General features: G+C 42.5%; 1 protein-coding gene across 1 annotated transcript in view; it reads left to right on the top strand.

The window, feature by feature from the left end:
• The first annotated feature begins 11,960 nt into the window (after positions 1-11,960).
• Positions 11,961-14,321, top strand: part of UBXN2A (UBX domain protein 2A) — a 36,497-nt gene continuing 34,136 nt past the window's right edge. The window contains exon 1 of the mRNA XM_065891619.1: positions 11,961-12,156. The gene's annotated coding sequence lies outside the window, so the exon portion shown is untranslated. The remainder of the gene's footprint in view (positions 12,157-14,321) is intronic.

The following is a 14,321-nucleotide window of genomic DNA, read 5'->3' as shown; positions in this document are numbered from 1 at the left end:
TTAAATAAATAAATAAAATATTTGAAAAAAAGAAAGATTTCAACATCATTAACCAATAGTGAAATGCAAATTGAGACTATGATGAGCTATTATTACACACCTGTTAGAAAAACTAAAAAAAATAGTAACAATACCAACTGCTGGTGAAGAGGCAAAGAAACTGGATTATTCATTCATTGCTGGTGAGAATGCAAAATGGTACAGCAAATCCCAATCTGAAAAGCAGTTTGATGGTTTCTTAAAAATTTAAATATACACTTAACAATACAGTCCAGCTATTGCAACCCTGTGTATTTATTCCAAAGAAATGAAAATTATATCCACATAAAAACCTGTAGAACATAGTTCATTGCAGCTTTATTTGTAATAGCCAAAAAAAAGTCACTCATAGGTCAAAGGTTAAACAAACTTTGGTACATCCAACACAGAATACTGCTCAACAATAAAAAGGAATTAACCAGTAATACACACAAAAATGTATGAATCTCAAAGGCATTACACTTAAGCAGAAGGAAGGAAATCATATATATGACAGCATAAAACAAAATAGAAAGCAAATAATAGAGAAATTCAAAATCAAAAGTTGATTCCTGGGAGTTCCCTGGTGGTCTATTAGTTCAGATTTGTCACTTTTACTGCAGAGGCCCAAGTTCAGTCCCTGGTTGGGGAAATGAGATCCCACAAGCTGTATGCCACGCCCAAAATAAAATAAAAAAGGTTCATTTCTGTAAAAAGGAAAAAAAAGAGAGAGAAAGAGAGAAAGGAAAGATAATCCACTAGCCAGACCAGTCAAAGGGGGAAAAAAAGCGAGAAGACCCAAATTACAAATTTCAAGAATGAAGTATAAACATCACTCAAGATCTTAGACTTCAAGTAGCAAACTATTTTCTTGTTGTAAATGGCCAGTTTGTAAATATCTCAGGCTTTGCAGGCCACCCATGGTGTATTTCACATACTCTTTGTTTTGATTTGATTTTTGGTTTTTTGCTTGTTTTTTAACAATACTTTAAAAATGTAAAAACCATTCTTAGTTCACAAATGTACATAAATAGGCCACAGACTAGATTTGGCCCACAGGCTGCTAATTGCCAACCTCTACTATAAACTTTAAAGGGACAACTAATAAATAATAAGGAACAACAAGTTATTTTAAAAAAGAAAATAATAATAATAAGGAACAACTTAACTTTATGCCAGTAAGTTCCAAAACATAGGTAAAGTAGACAAATTACCTGAAATAAAACTAATTACTAAAGTTCACTCATAAAGAAATAGATAACCTGAATACCCATATTATTAATTAAAGAATTAAATATGTCATTAAATACTATTCCACAAAAAAAATAAAATAAAACTGAAAATAAAGATATTTGTACATTAAAAAAAAAAAATACTATTCCACAAATGTTACACCAGTCCCAGATGACTTCACTGGTGAATTCTATCCAATATGTAAGGAAAAACAATACCAGTTTTATCCTAACCCTAACCCTGATTCTTTTGGAATATAGAAGAAATATTTCTCAATTCACTTACAAAGTCAGCATAACCCTTATATTAAAACCAACAGCATAAAATAAACCCACAAACTAATTATTATACATATATAAAGAGACAAAAAAATTCCTTAACAAAATATTATGAAATCAAATCCATGAATATATAAAAAGACTGATAAATCATGACCAAGTGGGATTTACCCCAGGAACACAAGATTGGTTAAACATTTGAAACTGAAATAATCAGTGTAATTCATCATATCAACACAATAAAGAAGAAAAACCATAAGGTCATCTGAGTAGATCTAAAAAAACATTTAACATATTCAACATCTATTTGTGATTTTAGCAAACTCAATAGAGTAGGAATAGAAGGTAACTTCCTCAGCCTTATAAAGAGCACCACAGGGACTTCCCTGGTGGTCCAGTGGTAAAGAATCCTCCTGTCAATGCAGGGGACGGGGGTTCCGTCCCTGATCAGGGAACTAAGATCTCACATGCTGCAGGGCAACCAAGGCTGCGCGCCACAACTACTGAGCTCGCACACCTCAACTAGAGAGCCTGCGTGCCACAAACTACAGAGTGCACGCACCCTGGAGCCTGTGTGCCACAACTAGAGAGAAACCCGCATGCCACAATGAAAAATCCCTCATGCCTCAACGCAGGTCCTGCGTGCTGCAACTAAGACCCGACACGGCCAAAAATAAAAAATAATTTTAAAAAAAAATCCTATATCCAGCATCATAATAAATGGTGACATTGATTTCTTTCCCCCTAATTTCAAGAACAAGGCAAGGACGTCTGCTCTAATCATTTCTATTCAACACTGGACTGAAAGTCCTAGGCAATGCAATAGTAAAGAAAAGTAAATAAAAGGTATATAATTTGGAAATGAAGAAGGAACTATTATGTCCTATGATAATCTCATGGGAAATCTTAAAAACAATAATAATAAATAAATAAATAAACTAGTAGGTCTAATATGTGATAAAGTTTAGCAAAGTCACAAGGCATCAATTTATTTAAAACTTATTTCTGTACAGTTGTAATGAACAATATATAATCTATATACTGAAAACTAAAAAACACTGCTAAGGAAAAAAAGGAAGATCTAAATAAGTGGAGAGATTTACCAGATGACTTAATATTGTTAGGATGAAAATTATTATCCCCAAATTGATCAACAGATCCAAGCCAATCCCAGTCAAAATCCCAGCAGACATTTTGTAGAAATTGAGAAACTGAATCATCACCTAAACAATCAGGAAAAGACAAAAATACAGAACTTACACTACTTCATTTTAAGTCTTACAACAAAGGTATAATAATATAGTGTAGATATATAATCAAAGAGCTCAATGGAAAAGAATAGAGTCCAGAAAGAAACTCACATATATGGTTAATTGATTTTTGCAAAGAGGACAAGGTAATTAATAGAGAAAGGATAGCCTATTCAATTAATGATTCTACAATAGAACAACTGTATATCCCTGTGGCAAGGGGCGGGGGGAAGCCTTGACCATTACCTCATTCTATGTAGAAAGAATAACTTCAAATTGATCACACACTTAAACGCAAGGCCAAAACTATAATTTTTTTTACAATAAAACCTACCTTGGGGCTTCCCTGGTGGCGCAGTGGTTGAGAGTCCACCTGCCGATGCAGGGGACACGGGTTCGTGCCCTGGTCCGGGAAGATCCCACATGCCGCGGAGCAGCTGGGCCCGTGAGCCATGGCCGCTAGGCCAGCGCGTCCGGAGCCCGTGCTCGGCAACGGGAGGGGCCACAGCAGTGAGAGGCCCGCATACCGCCAAAAAAAAAAAAAAAAAACCTACCATGGGGTAGGCAAAGTCTTATTACAAAGGACCCAAAAATGGGACTTCCCTGGCAGTCCAGTGGTTAAGACTCCATGCTTCCGTTGCAGGGGGCACTTGTTTGATACCTGGTAAGGGAACTGAAATCCTGCATGCCACAGGGCACGGCCAAAAAAAAAGGACACCAAAACATAAACTATTAAGGAAAAAGTTGATAGATTGGGCCTTCACTTTGAAAACCACTTTTAAGAAAATTAAAAGGCAAGCCATGGGGAATTCCCTGGCAGTCCAGTGGTTAAAACTTGGCACTTTCACTGCTGTGGTAAGCCACAGACTGGGAGAAAGTATTGATAAAAATAAGAACAGAAAATAATGATAATAGAATATAAAGACTTAACTGCAAGGATAAGCAAGGACAAAATTAGTTGGGTTTTTTGTTTTTTTGCTTTACTTCTGATGAAGTTAAGGTAGACACTGTAACTCTATAAGGAGGTCCTTAGAGAAGAGTTGGTACTGATTCCATAAGTATAAGATGAGTTCCAAGAGACGGTATTTCTAAGAAGCATGACACATTTTATGAACACTGAATCATTAGACAAAATCAGAATTGGTGACATTAGCATTTTATACTCTCCAATATGATAACTACCACATATGGCTATTTAAATCTAAATTTAAGGAGCTTCCCTGGTGGCACAGTGGTTAAGACTCCGCCTGCCAATGCAGGGAACACAGGTTTGAGCCCTGGTCCGGAAAGATCCCACATGCCATACAGCAACTAAGCCCGTGCACCACAACTACTGAGCCTGCACTCTAGAGCCTGTGAGCCACAACTACTGAGCCCACGTGTCACAACTACTGAAGCCCGCACACCTAGAGCCCGTGCTCTGCAACAAGAGAAGCCACCGCAATGAGAAGCCCACACATCATGGCGAAGAGTAGCCCCCGCTTGCCGCGACTAGAGAAAAAGCCTGTACGCAGCAACAAAGACCCAATGCAGCCATAAATAAATAAATAAACAAATAAATAAAAAATGGATCAAACACCTAATGTAAGAGCAAAAACTATAGAATGCTTAGAGAAAAACATAGAGGAAAATCTTCATGACATTTGAGAGAGCAATAGTTTCTGCCAGAAGCACAAGGGGAAAAAAAGAAAAAACAGATAAACTGAACTTTATCAAAATTAAAAACTTGTATATCAGGGACTTCCCTGCAGTCCAGTGATTAAGATGTCACCTCCGGGGCTTCCCTGGTGGCACAGTGGTTGAGAGTCTGCCTGCCAATACAGGGGACACAGGTTCGAGCCCTGGTCTGGGAAGATCCCACATGCCACGGAACAACTAAGCCTGTGTGCTACAACTACTGAGCCTCTGCTCTAGAGCCTGCAATCCACAACTACTGAGCCCGAGTGCCCCAACTACTGAAGCCCGCGTGCCTAGAGCCTGTTCTCTGCAACAAGAGAAGCCACCGCAATGAAGAGTAGCCCCCACTCACCGCAAGTAGAGAAAGCCCATGCACAGCAATGAAGACCCAATGCAGCCAAAAATAAAATAAATAAAATAAATAAATTTATTTTTTTAAAAATGTCACCTTCCAATACAGGGTGTGTGTGTTCGATTCCCAGTGGGGGAGCTAAGATCTCACAAGCCTTGTGGCCAAAAAACCAAAACATAAAATAGAAGCAATATTATAACAAATTCAATAAAAGACTTTAAAAATGGTCCACATCAAAAAAATCTTTAAAAAAAACCCCAAAAACTGGGCTTCCCTGGTGGCGCAGTGGTTGAGAGTCCGCCTGCTGATGCAGGGGACACGGGTTCATGCCCCGGTCCGGGAAGATCCCACATGCTGCTGAGCGGCTGGGCCCGTGAGCCATGGCTGCTGGGCCTGCGTGTCCGGAGCCTGTGCTCCGCAACGGGAGAGGCCACAACAGTGAGAGGCCCGTGTACCGCAAAAAAAAAAAAAAAAAATGGGCAAAGGACTTGATTAGACATTTCTCCAAATAAGATATACAAAAGTTAAGAGCCGCATGAAAAGATATTCAACATCGTTAGTCACTAGGGAAATACAAATCAAAACTGTAATGAGATACCACTTCACACCCATTAAGATGGCCATTTTATAAAAAAACAAACAAAAACAGAAAATAACAAGTGTGTTGAGGATACGGAGAAATTGAAACCCTTGTTCATTGCTGACTGGAACGTAAAATGCTGCACTTATTTTACACCTTGGCAGTTCCTCAAATAATTAAACATAGAAATACCATATGGGGACTTCCCTGCTGGTCCAGTGAGTAAGACTCTGTGCTCCTAATGAAGGGGGCCCAGGTTTGATCCCTGGTCGGATAATGCATGCATGCCACAACTAAAAGTTCACATGCCGCAGCTAAGAAGTCCGCATGCTGCAACTAAAGATCACGCATGCTGCAACTAAGACCTGGCACAGCCTAAATAAATAAATAAATATTTTAAAAAAAGAAAAGAAATACCATATGATCCATTAATTCCATGTCTAGGTATATACCCAAAAGAACTGAAAGCAGAGACTTAATTGGATACTTGTACACCAATGTTCACAGCAGCATTATTCACAATAGTCAAGAGGTAGAAACAATCCAGATGTCCATCCACAGATGACTGAATAAACAGAATGTGATATATATTGTATACATACAATGGAATATTATTTAACATAAAAAGGAATGAAATTCTGATATCATACAACATGATGAACTTGTAAAACATTAAACTAAGTGAAATAAGCCAGACACAAAAGGACAAATATTATACGATTCCTCTTATAAGAGGTACCTAGAATAGGGCAACTTCATAGAGATAGAAAGAGATTATCAGATGCTGGAGGAATGAGGGAGTGGATTGAGGAGTTATTGTTAAAATGGATACAGAGTTTCTGTTTGGGTGATGAAAATGTCTTGGAAGTGGATAGCGGTGAGTTGCACAAGATTGTGAAAGTACTTAATGCCACTTAAAAATGGTAAAGAAAAAAAAAAAAGGACTTCCCTGGTGGCACAGTGGTTAAGAATGCACCTGCCAATGCAGGGGACATGGGTTCGAGCCCGTGCGCCACAACTACTGAGCCTGTGCTCTAGAGCCCGCGAGCCACAACTACTGAAGCCTGCACGCCTAGAGGCCATGATTCACAACAAGAGTAGCCACTGCAATGAGAAGCCCGTGTACCACAATGAAGAGTAGCCCCTGCTTGCCACAACTAGAGAAAGCCCGCACACAGCAACAAAGACCCAACACGGCCAAAAATAAAATAAACAATAAAATAACAAAAAAAGCAACTGAGCTTATTAAAAAAAAAGATCATATTAAAAAAAAATGTAGGCCTTACCTGGTGGCGCAGTGGTTGAGAGTCTGCCTGCCGATGCAGGGGACACGGGCTTGTGCCCCGGTCTGGGAAGATCCCACGTGCCGCGGAGCGGCTGGGCCCCTGAGCCATGGCCGCTGAGCCTGCCATCCGGAGCCTGTGCTCCGCAACGGGAGAGGCCACAACAGTGAGAGGTCCGCGTACCGCAAAAAAAAAAAAAAGGTAAAAAAAAACCAAACCAAAACAATAACAAAAACCCTACAGTATTTTGATTATTGTTCTATTGTTAACAGAAGTCAAAAAATAGATCAGCAGAACAGAACACAGACCCAGAATACAGGGCCCAGAACAGTCCTCAGCATTGATGGGGATTTGGTATATGAGGTAGCATTCCAAATTTGTAAGAAAAAAAGGGACTGTTTGTTAATGGTCTTGGGACCATGAGCTCTATCTATTAGATATTACACCAGATAAGTATACCTAGATCTAAGTCCAAGATGTCAACTTGTTCTTTAATAAGCAAGATGGAAGGGCATTAAAATAGATCATTCACTGAATATAGTTAAGCAGATTAAAATAGAAGGTTAACTACAGATGTACTAATACCCCCTTCCCAGATGCCCAACTAAAAGATTAAGAGGAAACCAATAAACAGATTTGCACTGAAAAAAATCAATCAGTGTAATACACTAAATTAATAGAATGAAGAAAAGAAAACACATGATCATCTCAATTGACACAGAAAAGTATTTGACAAAATCCAAGAAACTTTCATGATAAAAACACTCAACAAACTATGACTAGAAGGGAGTTTCTTCAACATGAGAAAGGGCAATCATACTCAATGGTGAAAGGTTAAAAGCTTTCCCCTTAAGATTATGAATAAGACAAGGAAGCCCACTTTTGCCATTTCTATTCAAAATTATATGGGAAGTTCTAGCCAGAATAATTAGGCAAAAATTTTTAATAAATAAATGCCACCCAAATTAGAAAGGAAGAAGTAAAACTATCTCTATTCACAGATGATGTGATCTTGTATGTACAAAATACTACAGAATCTATTTTAAATTTTTATTTGTTTTATTTTTTGGCCATGCTGCACGGTTTGCAGGATCTTAGTTCGCTGACCAGGGATTGTGAAAACGTGGCAGTGAAAACGTGGAGTCCTAATCACTGGACTGCCAGCGTATTCCCAAGAATCTATTTTTTAAAACCCACACAACTATCAGAGCTAATAAATGAATTCAGCAAAGATGCTGTATACAAGATCAACACACAAAAATCAGTGGTATACACTAATGATGAAAAATCCCAAAGGAAATTAAGAAAGCAATTCCTTTCAGAACAGCATCAATAAAAATAAAATACTTAGGAATAAATTTAACCAAGGAGGTACAAGACTTGTACACTGAAAACTACAAAACAAAGAAGACATAAGTAAATGGAAAGATGTCCATATTCATGGTTTGAAAAAACTTAACACTGTTAAGATGTCAATACTCGAATTGCTCTACCAATTCAAAGCAATTCCTACTAAAATTCTTTTTTTTTTTTTTTACAGAAAAGAAAGAGCTGGTCTTAAATTGCAAGGGACCTGGAATAACCAAAACAATTTTTAAAAAGAACAAAGTTGGAGGACTCACACTTCCTGATTTAAAAACCTACTATAAAGCTACAGTAATTAAAACATTATGGGGGGCTTCCCTGGTGGCACAGTGGTTGAGAATCTGCCTGCTAATGCAGGAGACACGGGTCTGAGCTCTGATCTGGGAGGATCCCACATGCCACAGAGCAACTAGGCCCGTGAGCCACAACTACTGAGCCTGCGCGTCTGGAGCCTGTGCTCCGCGACAAGAGAGGCTGCGATAGTGAGAGGCCCGCACACCGTGATGACGAGTGGCCCCCGCTTGCCACAACTAGAGAAAGCCGTCGCACAGAAACGAAGACCCAACACAGCAAAAATAAATAAATAAATTACTAAACTCCTACCCCCAACATCTTAAAAAAAAACAAAAACATTATGGTACTGTAAGCAGCTCTTTGCAGATCACCCTCATCAGAAAGCCCCTTTTCTTGTCACTTTAGCAAAGCTATAGTATAACTAATTTTTAACCCCCATGCTCTACTCATCTCTGGCCCACACACACCTTTCAAATCTTTTAATCACACAATACTTTGCCTAACTTGTCAGTTCTTTCCATAGATCAAAGAAGTCGAAATGAAGAATAAGTAATTAACAGATGACCAAATCTCTCCCCTAGCTTCCCCTTCAGTAATCTCCCGCACAAACTGTGACCAAACTGTGTGAACCAAACTGTATAACATCTAGAGGAAGATCACAAGAAGTCAAGGAGCCTGCAGGCAGGTGGGGGATGGCAACGACTCTGACCCCATATCGCAATGATTAACTGAGATTACTTCTCTCCTTCCCTTTAAAACTTTCATGGCTGAGCAGAATTTTCGGAGGTGGTTTTTGGGGGACCCTGAGTCCACCATCACCCCAGATTGCCAGCATTCTGATTTTTGTTTTAATAAATTCATTTATTATTTATTTATTTTATTGTTGGTTGCATTGGGTCTTCATTATTGCACGCAGGCTTTCTCTAGTTGCGGTGAGTGGGGCTACTCTTTGTTGTGGTGCGTGGGCTTCTCATTGCAGTGGCTTCTCTTGTTGAGGAGCACAGGCTCTAGGCATGCAGGCTTCCGTAGTTGTGGCACGTGTACTCAGTAGTTGTGGCTCACGGGCTCTAGAGCGCAGGATCAGTAGTTGTGGCTCTCGGGCTTAGTTGCTCCATGGCATGTGGAATTTTCGCGGACCAGGGCTCAAACCCGTGTCCCCTGAATTGGCAGGCGGATTCCTAACCACTGTGCCACCAGGGAAGTGCCCAGCATTCTGATTAGAGGCACCTTTCCTTTGCTACCTGTAAGGCCAACTGGCCCGAGGCAGGGGAATGCAATCAGACTCACAGGTTGCATCAGACCGAAACTTTCCGGACCACCCACTTCCAGAAACTGACCTGGAGACTTTCCGGACCACCCAGTTCTAGGAACTGACCTGGGGACTTTCCACCCGGAGCAGCCTTCCCGCCTTTCGAGGGGCGAGACTAACGATCCCAAGACGGATGCAACCGGCACTGGATATTGCCACGATACCCGAAGAGACCACCAAATAAGGAATAACCTGCGCCCTCCCGGATTCACCACACCCCTTTCCCTTCTTCCCCTATAAATTCTGCCCAAACCCTCGCCCGGGCGCGACTTCTCTGGCCCCTTTCTCTCGGACCAGTGAACCTCGCCCGGGAGCGGGCCCAAATAAAGCTTGTTTAAGCTCTCCTCCGTTTCTTGGTGCCGTTCCTTACACTACCAACATTTGTGAGTATGTAACTGACTTTGTAAGCGGCAAGCAGCAGAACCCCCATTGGATAACAGCACTGGTGTAAGGACAGATATATAGATAAATGGAACAGAATTTTGAGTCCAGAAATAAACCAACATATCTAGGGTCAGTTGATTTTTGACCAGGGAAGAGTCCTCTCTTTATCAAATGGTCCTGGGACATAAAAGAACAGGAAAAAGAAGAGGCCTCACATCAAGGCCATTCATAGAAAAGTCTTTTTGCCCTAAGGAATCAAAGTAACTCCTTACCAGTGGCTTCAACAGACAAGATTTCTGGAGAACTGGTTTGAAGCTGAACTCACCACGGGATCGCAGAATTGCTCTCGTAAGGAAGAGTTCAAAAGACTCAGAGGGTGCCTTTACCTGTGTGGGGATGGCAGGGGCCTGTAGGTGAGGCCCAGTATCAATCTGAATTCCAGCACTAAAAACTATCAAGTAAAAGGGAGATGGGCTCTGTGCGATGACCTAGAGGGGTGGGATAGGGAGGCTGGAAGGGAGGCGATATGGGGACATGTGTATGCATATGGCTGATTTCCTTTGTTGTGCAACAGAAACTAACACAGTATTGTGAAGCAATTATATTCCAAGATTTATTTTTTAAAAAAAAGGAAAAAAGGAAGAAAAAGATAGGGAGAGAAATAGAAAGGGAGAGAGAGAGAGACAGAAAGAAATAGGAAGGAAGGGAGGGAGGGAGGAACAAAGGAACAAAGGATGCACCTTTCACTGAACTGCCTAACCCAGTAGAATATTCCTGCTGTAACAAATGTCCCTTAGTTTAAAATAATAAATGTTTTGCCCAAGTATTTATGTAAAAAAAAAAACTGTCACGTAAAAACAAATATGAAATAGAGATTATATTTGAAAGGATTATTGGGGGGAGGGGGAAGACTACTGAAATAAGGCTGGAGGACAATTACAATGGGGAGAATGTTCAATTGTCAAAAAAAAAAAATCCTGGATTTAGATAAAGAGAGACTTTATTGGAAAGGTTTATTCCAAGAAGAGGAAAAGGAACTACTGCAATGGGGTTTGGGGGATGAGGCAACAACCATCGCTACAGGGCAAGGCTATGACCGTGAAGTCTGCAACTGTCTCCAAGGTCAGACAGAAAATGGCCCTTCTTGTATAGGGAGGAGCGAACAAAGGCTACAAAGAACTGGGTGTGGGGCACAGTGGAATGGGTGGGTGGAGGTGGCAGTGATCTCTTGGCAGATCAGAGTGGTTTACATGGAGGTCAGCCTTTTTCAGGAGTGATGGTGAAGGAGGGCTTGTACGCTGGATCAGGATGAGGGTGGGTCAAAGTTTAGGAGCCTGGAGGAAGGAGAGAAGCTTAAGTTTGGTCAAAACAAGGTAGCTGGTATTTTGTCCAGATTGGTCAGTGAGAACAATAAGTAAAGCTAATCATTTATGAGGCAAAAAAAAAAAAAGGGCATTTGGAGGGTCTATGTCTGACCTTGTCATAGGTAAACAAGGGGGCATCCCTGAGTCTTATCTAAACCACGTGGGGAAGGGTGGTTTCTTCCTTGCTGTCAGCCCTTTCAGGGGCATGAAAGGATGGGAGAATTTTTTTTTTAACCTTTGCTTTCCAGAATCACAGGTCTCAGGTGAAGTTCAACATGGTCAGAATGCAGGTAAATCTCTCCACGGATTCAATCAGCGGCTGACGACGTACGGAGGTAAGTTGATGCTGGGTTCTCAGGTGGGTAGCTCTCTGCATTTTCCGCGTCGGGTGAGGAGGCAAGGAGCAGCAGCGCCCACGGGAAGAGAGAGGCGGCCGCCATTCGCGCGGGTAACGCTGCGGCCCGAAGCGGCTGGCGCCGCCAGCCCCGCCCCCGCGCGCCCCCGCGCGCCCCCGCGGCCCCGCGCGCGCTCTCGGGTCTGCGCAGTGCCGGCCTCGGCGCGTCCTCGGCGCCGGGCGGCAGTGTCCGAGGGAGGCGCGCAGGGTCGCAGCGGTGCGGCAACCGAGCTTGAGGGGGTCTGGGGACAGTAGTGCTCCCAGTGTGAGGGGCGGCGGCGCGGCGGCGGCGGCGCCCGCGGTCCCTGAGCAAATTGAGGACGAGGCCGCGAGGCGACGGCGTGGCGGGGCCCCCTCCAGCGGCCGCGCCCGGAGGTGAGTTAACTGGGGCCGTGCGGCGCTCCGCTGCGCCGGCCGCCGGGGGTGGGCGGGCGTTTCCCGGGCGGGGCGGTGGCGGTCGTTGGGTCGGGCCGAGTCGCCGCACCCGGTCTTTGTCTCGGTTTGCTCGCGTCTGTGACCCCGAAAGGGCACAGTCGCGCGACGGCCGGGGCGGGACTCCTGGTCAGCGCAGGTGAGGCGCGGCTTTGGGCCCGCTTACTGCGCTGCTTTCCCGAGCGGCGGACTCCGGGCAAGCGCCACGGTGGTTTTCTCTCTCTGCGAGCGCTCGGAAACTTCGAGTTCTCTATTCTCAAAATGCAGAAGTGCAGTACAGAAATCCAGAGCATGTCTGTTTGGGGTGGACATTTCTTCGGTAACTTCATTAGCTGCCTCCCGCAACTCACTTTTGTAGGCTAGATGGTCTCTGTTTTCATATTTAATTTCTTTTTTTCTGTGTCCGATTTTTATTTGCAGTTTGTTACTTGTTAGCAATGACGAACGTTAGTGTGGCATCCAGCGTTGCTTCCTTCGTACTTATTCGAGATCACAGAAAATAAAGACAGGTGGGACTTCCCTGGCGGTCCAGTGGTTAAGATACCGCGCTTCCCTTTCAGGGGCACGGGTGCCTCCCCTAGTCGGGGGAACTAACATCCCGCATGCAGAAAGGCGACCAAAAAAATAAATTTAAAAGAAGTAATAATAGGGCTTCCCTGATGGCGCAGTGGTTGAGAGTCCGCCTGCCAATGCAGGGGACACGGGTTCGTGCCCCGGTCCGGGAAGATCCCACGTGCCGCGGAGCGGCTGGGCCCGTGAGCCAGGGCCGCTGAGCCTGCGCGTCCGGAGCCTGTGCTCCGCAACGGGAGAGGCTACAACAGTGAGAGGCCCGCGTACCGCAAAAAAAAAAAAAAAAAGAAAAAAAAAAAAAAAAAAAAAAAAGAAAGAAAAAAGAAAATAATAAAGATAGGAAATTGACAGTTTGTGTTTATGTCAATGTGGATTTGTAAAGTGTGACAGATTGTATAAGCGACGTGAAAACCAGCTTTTTCACTCATAGTCATAGCTCAAGTGTGTTTTTGGACTGTTGATAAGGTTTTTAATTATATTGATACTTTAGTTTTAATGGGAAACTCTTTAAAAGTTGATGTTGTGTCTTCTATGTAAATATGCTGAGAGTCATATTGATTTAAAAAGCAGTTAAATCCAGTGAATGTTGAGCATGTATGTGTAACACTGAAGTTAGAGCGAGGCACTGATGGAATCCAAAAATGAATAAGAATTGTGTGCAGGATGGTGGGAGTGATTAAGCACACAAACAGTGATGCAAGGCAAAAACTACAACGCGTTGAGCACTGACTCTTAGCCCTGCGTGTGGTAAATACTTTACATGCATACTTTAATTACTTAATATTTAATGTTAATTACCTAGTTTATCATCCGAGTGTTTTTAGTACCTGTTGTGTGCTGAGTACTAGGGATATGATGGTGACCATTATAGGTTTTTGCCTTTGAAGACTTTACATTGTCATTGGAGGACACAAGTAACCACACAAGTGAATGCCAGTCTACTTAGAAGCTAAAAAGGAAGAATGTAGGGTGTTGTGAGAGCGTATAATTGGGGTACATATCCCAGCTGAAGAAATCAGTTAAAGTTTCCCTAGGACAGTAATCTTTGCACTCAAGTTATTACGGGTAAGTAGGAATTAGGTGAAGGTGACTCCCAAATGAGGGAAGAAAGGTCCAGGTAAAGGAAATCCGTTCCACAGAGGCTTGGGAAGGTTTTGGGAACTGAAGGTAAGAGCAGTTGGAAAGAGTGTGGAAAGCGAAAGGGGGCTGTGGTTAGGGCCCCAGAGATGATGTGGGGCCTTTTAAACAATGTTAAGGATTTAGGACCAGCTTTTTCTTTTCTTTCTTTAAACTTTTATAGGGAAGTTTTCAAACCACTCAAATGTAGTGAGAGGACATTGCAGTGAACTCCCCTGTCATGTTATCCAAAGGATTTAGATCTTATTTGAAGAGTAGTGGAAGGTCCCTGAAAGATTTTAAGCAAGGAAGTCACACAGTCAAATTTGTATCTTAATCAAAAAGGTCACCCTGACTCCTGTGTAGACACTGAATTGAATGGGGACAAGAATGGATGTGGGGAAACCACCCAGAGATGGTCT

This window comes from Phocoena phocoena, chromosome 14 (assembly GCF_963924675.1).
Source record: "Phocoena phocoena chromosome 14, mPhoPho1.1, whole genome shotgun sequence".
NCBI classification, from domain to species: domain Eukaryota; kingdom Metazoa; phylum Chordata; class Mammalia; order Artiodactyla; family Phocoenidae; genus Phocoena; species Phocoena phocoena.
Note: the sequence above shows the minus strand (reverse complement) of the source record. Positions and strands in the feature narration are given on the sequence as shown.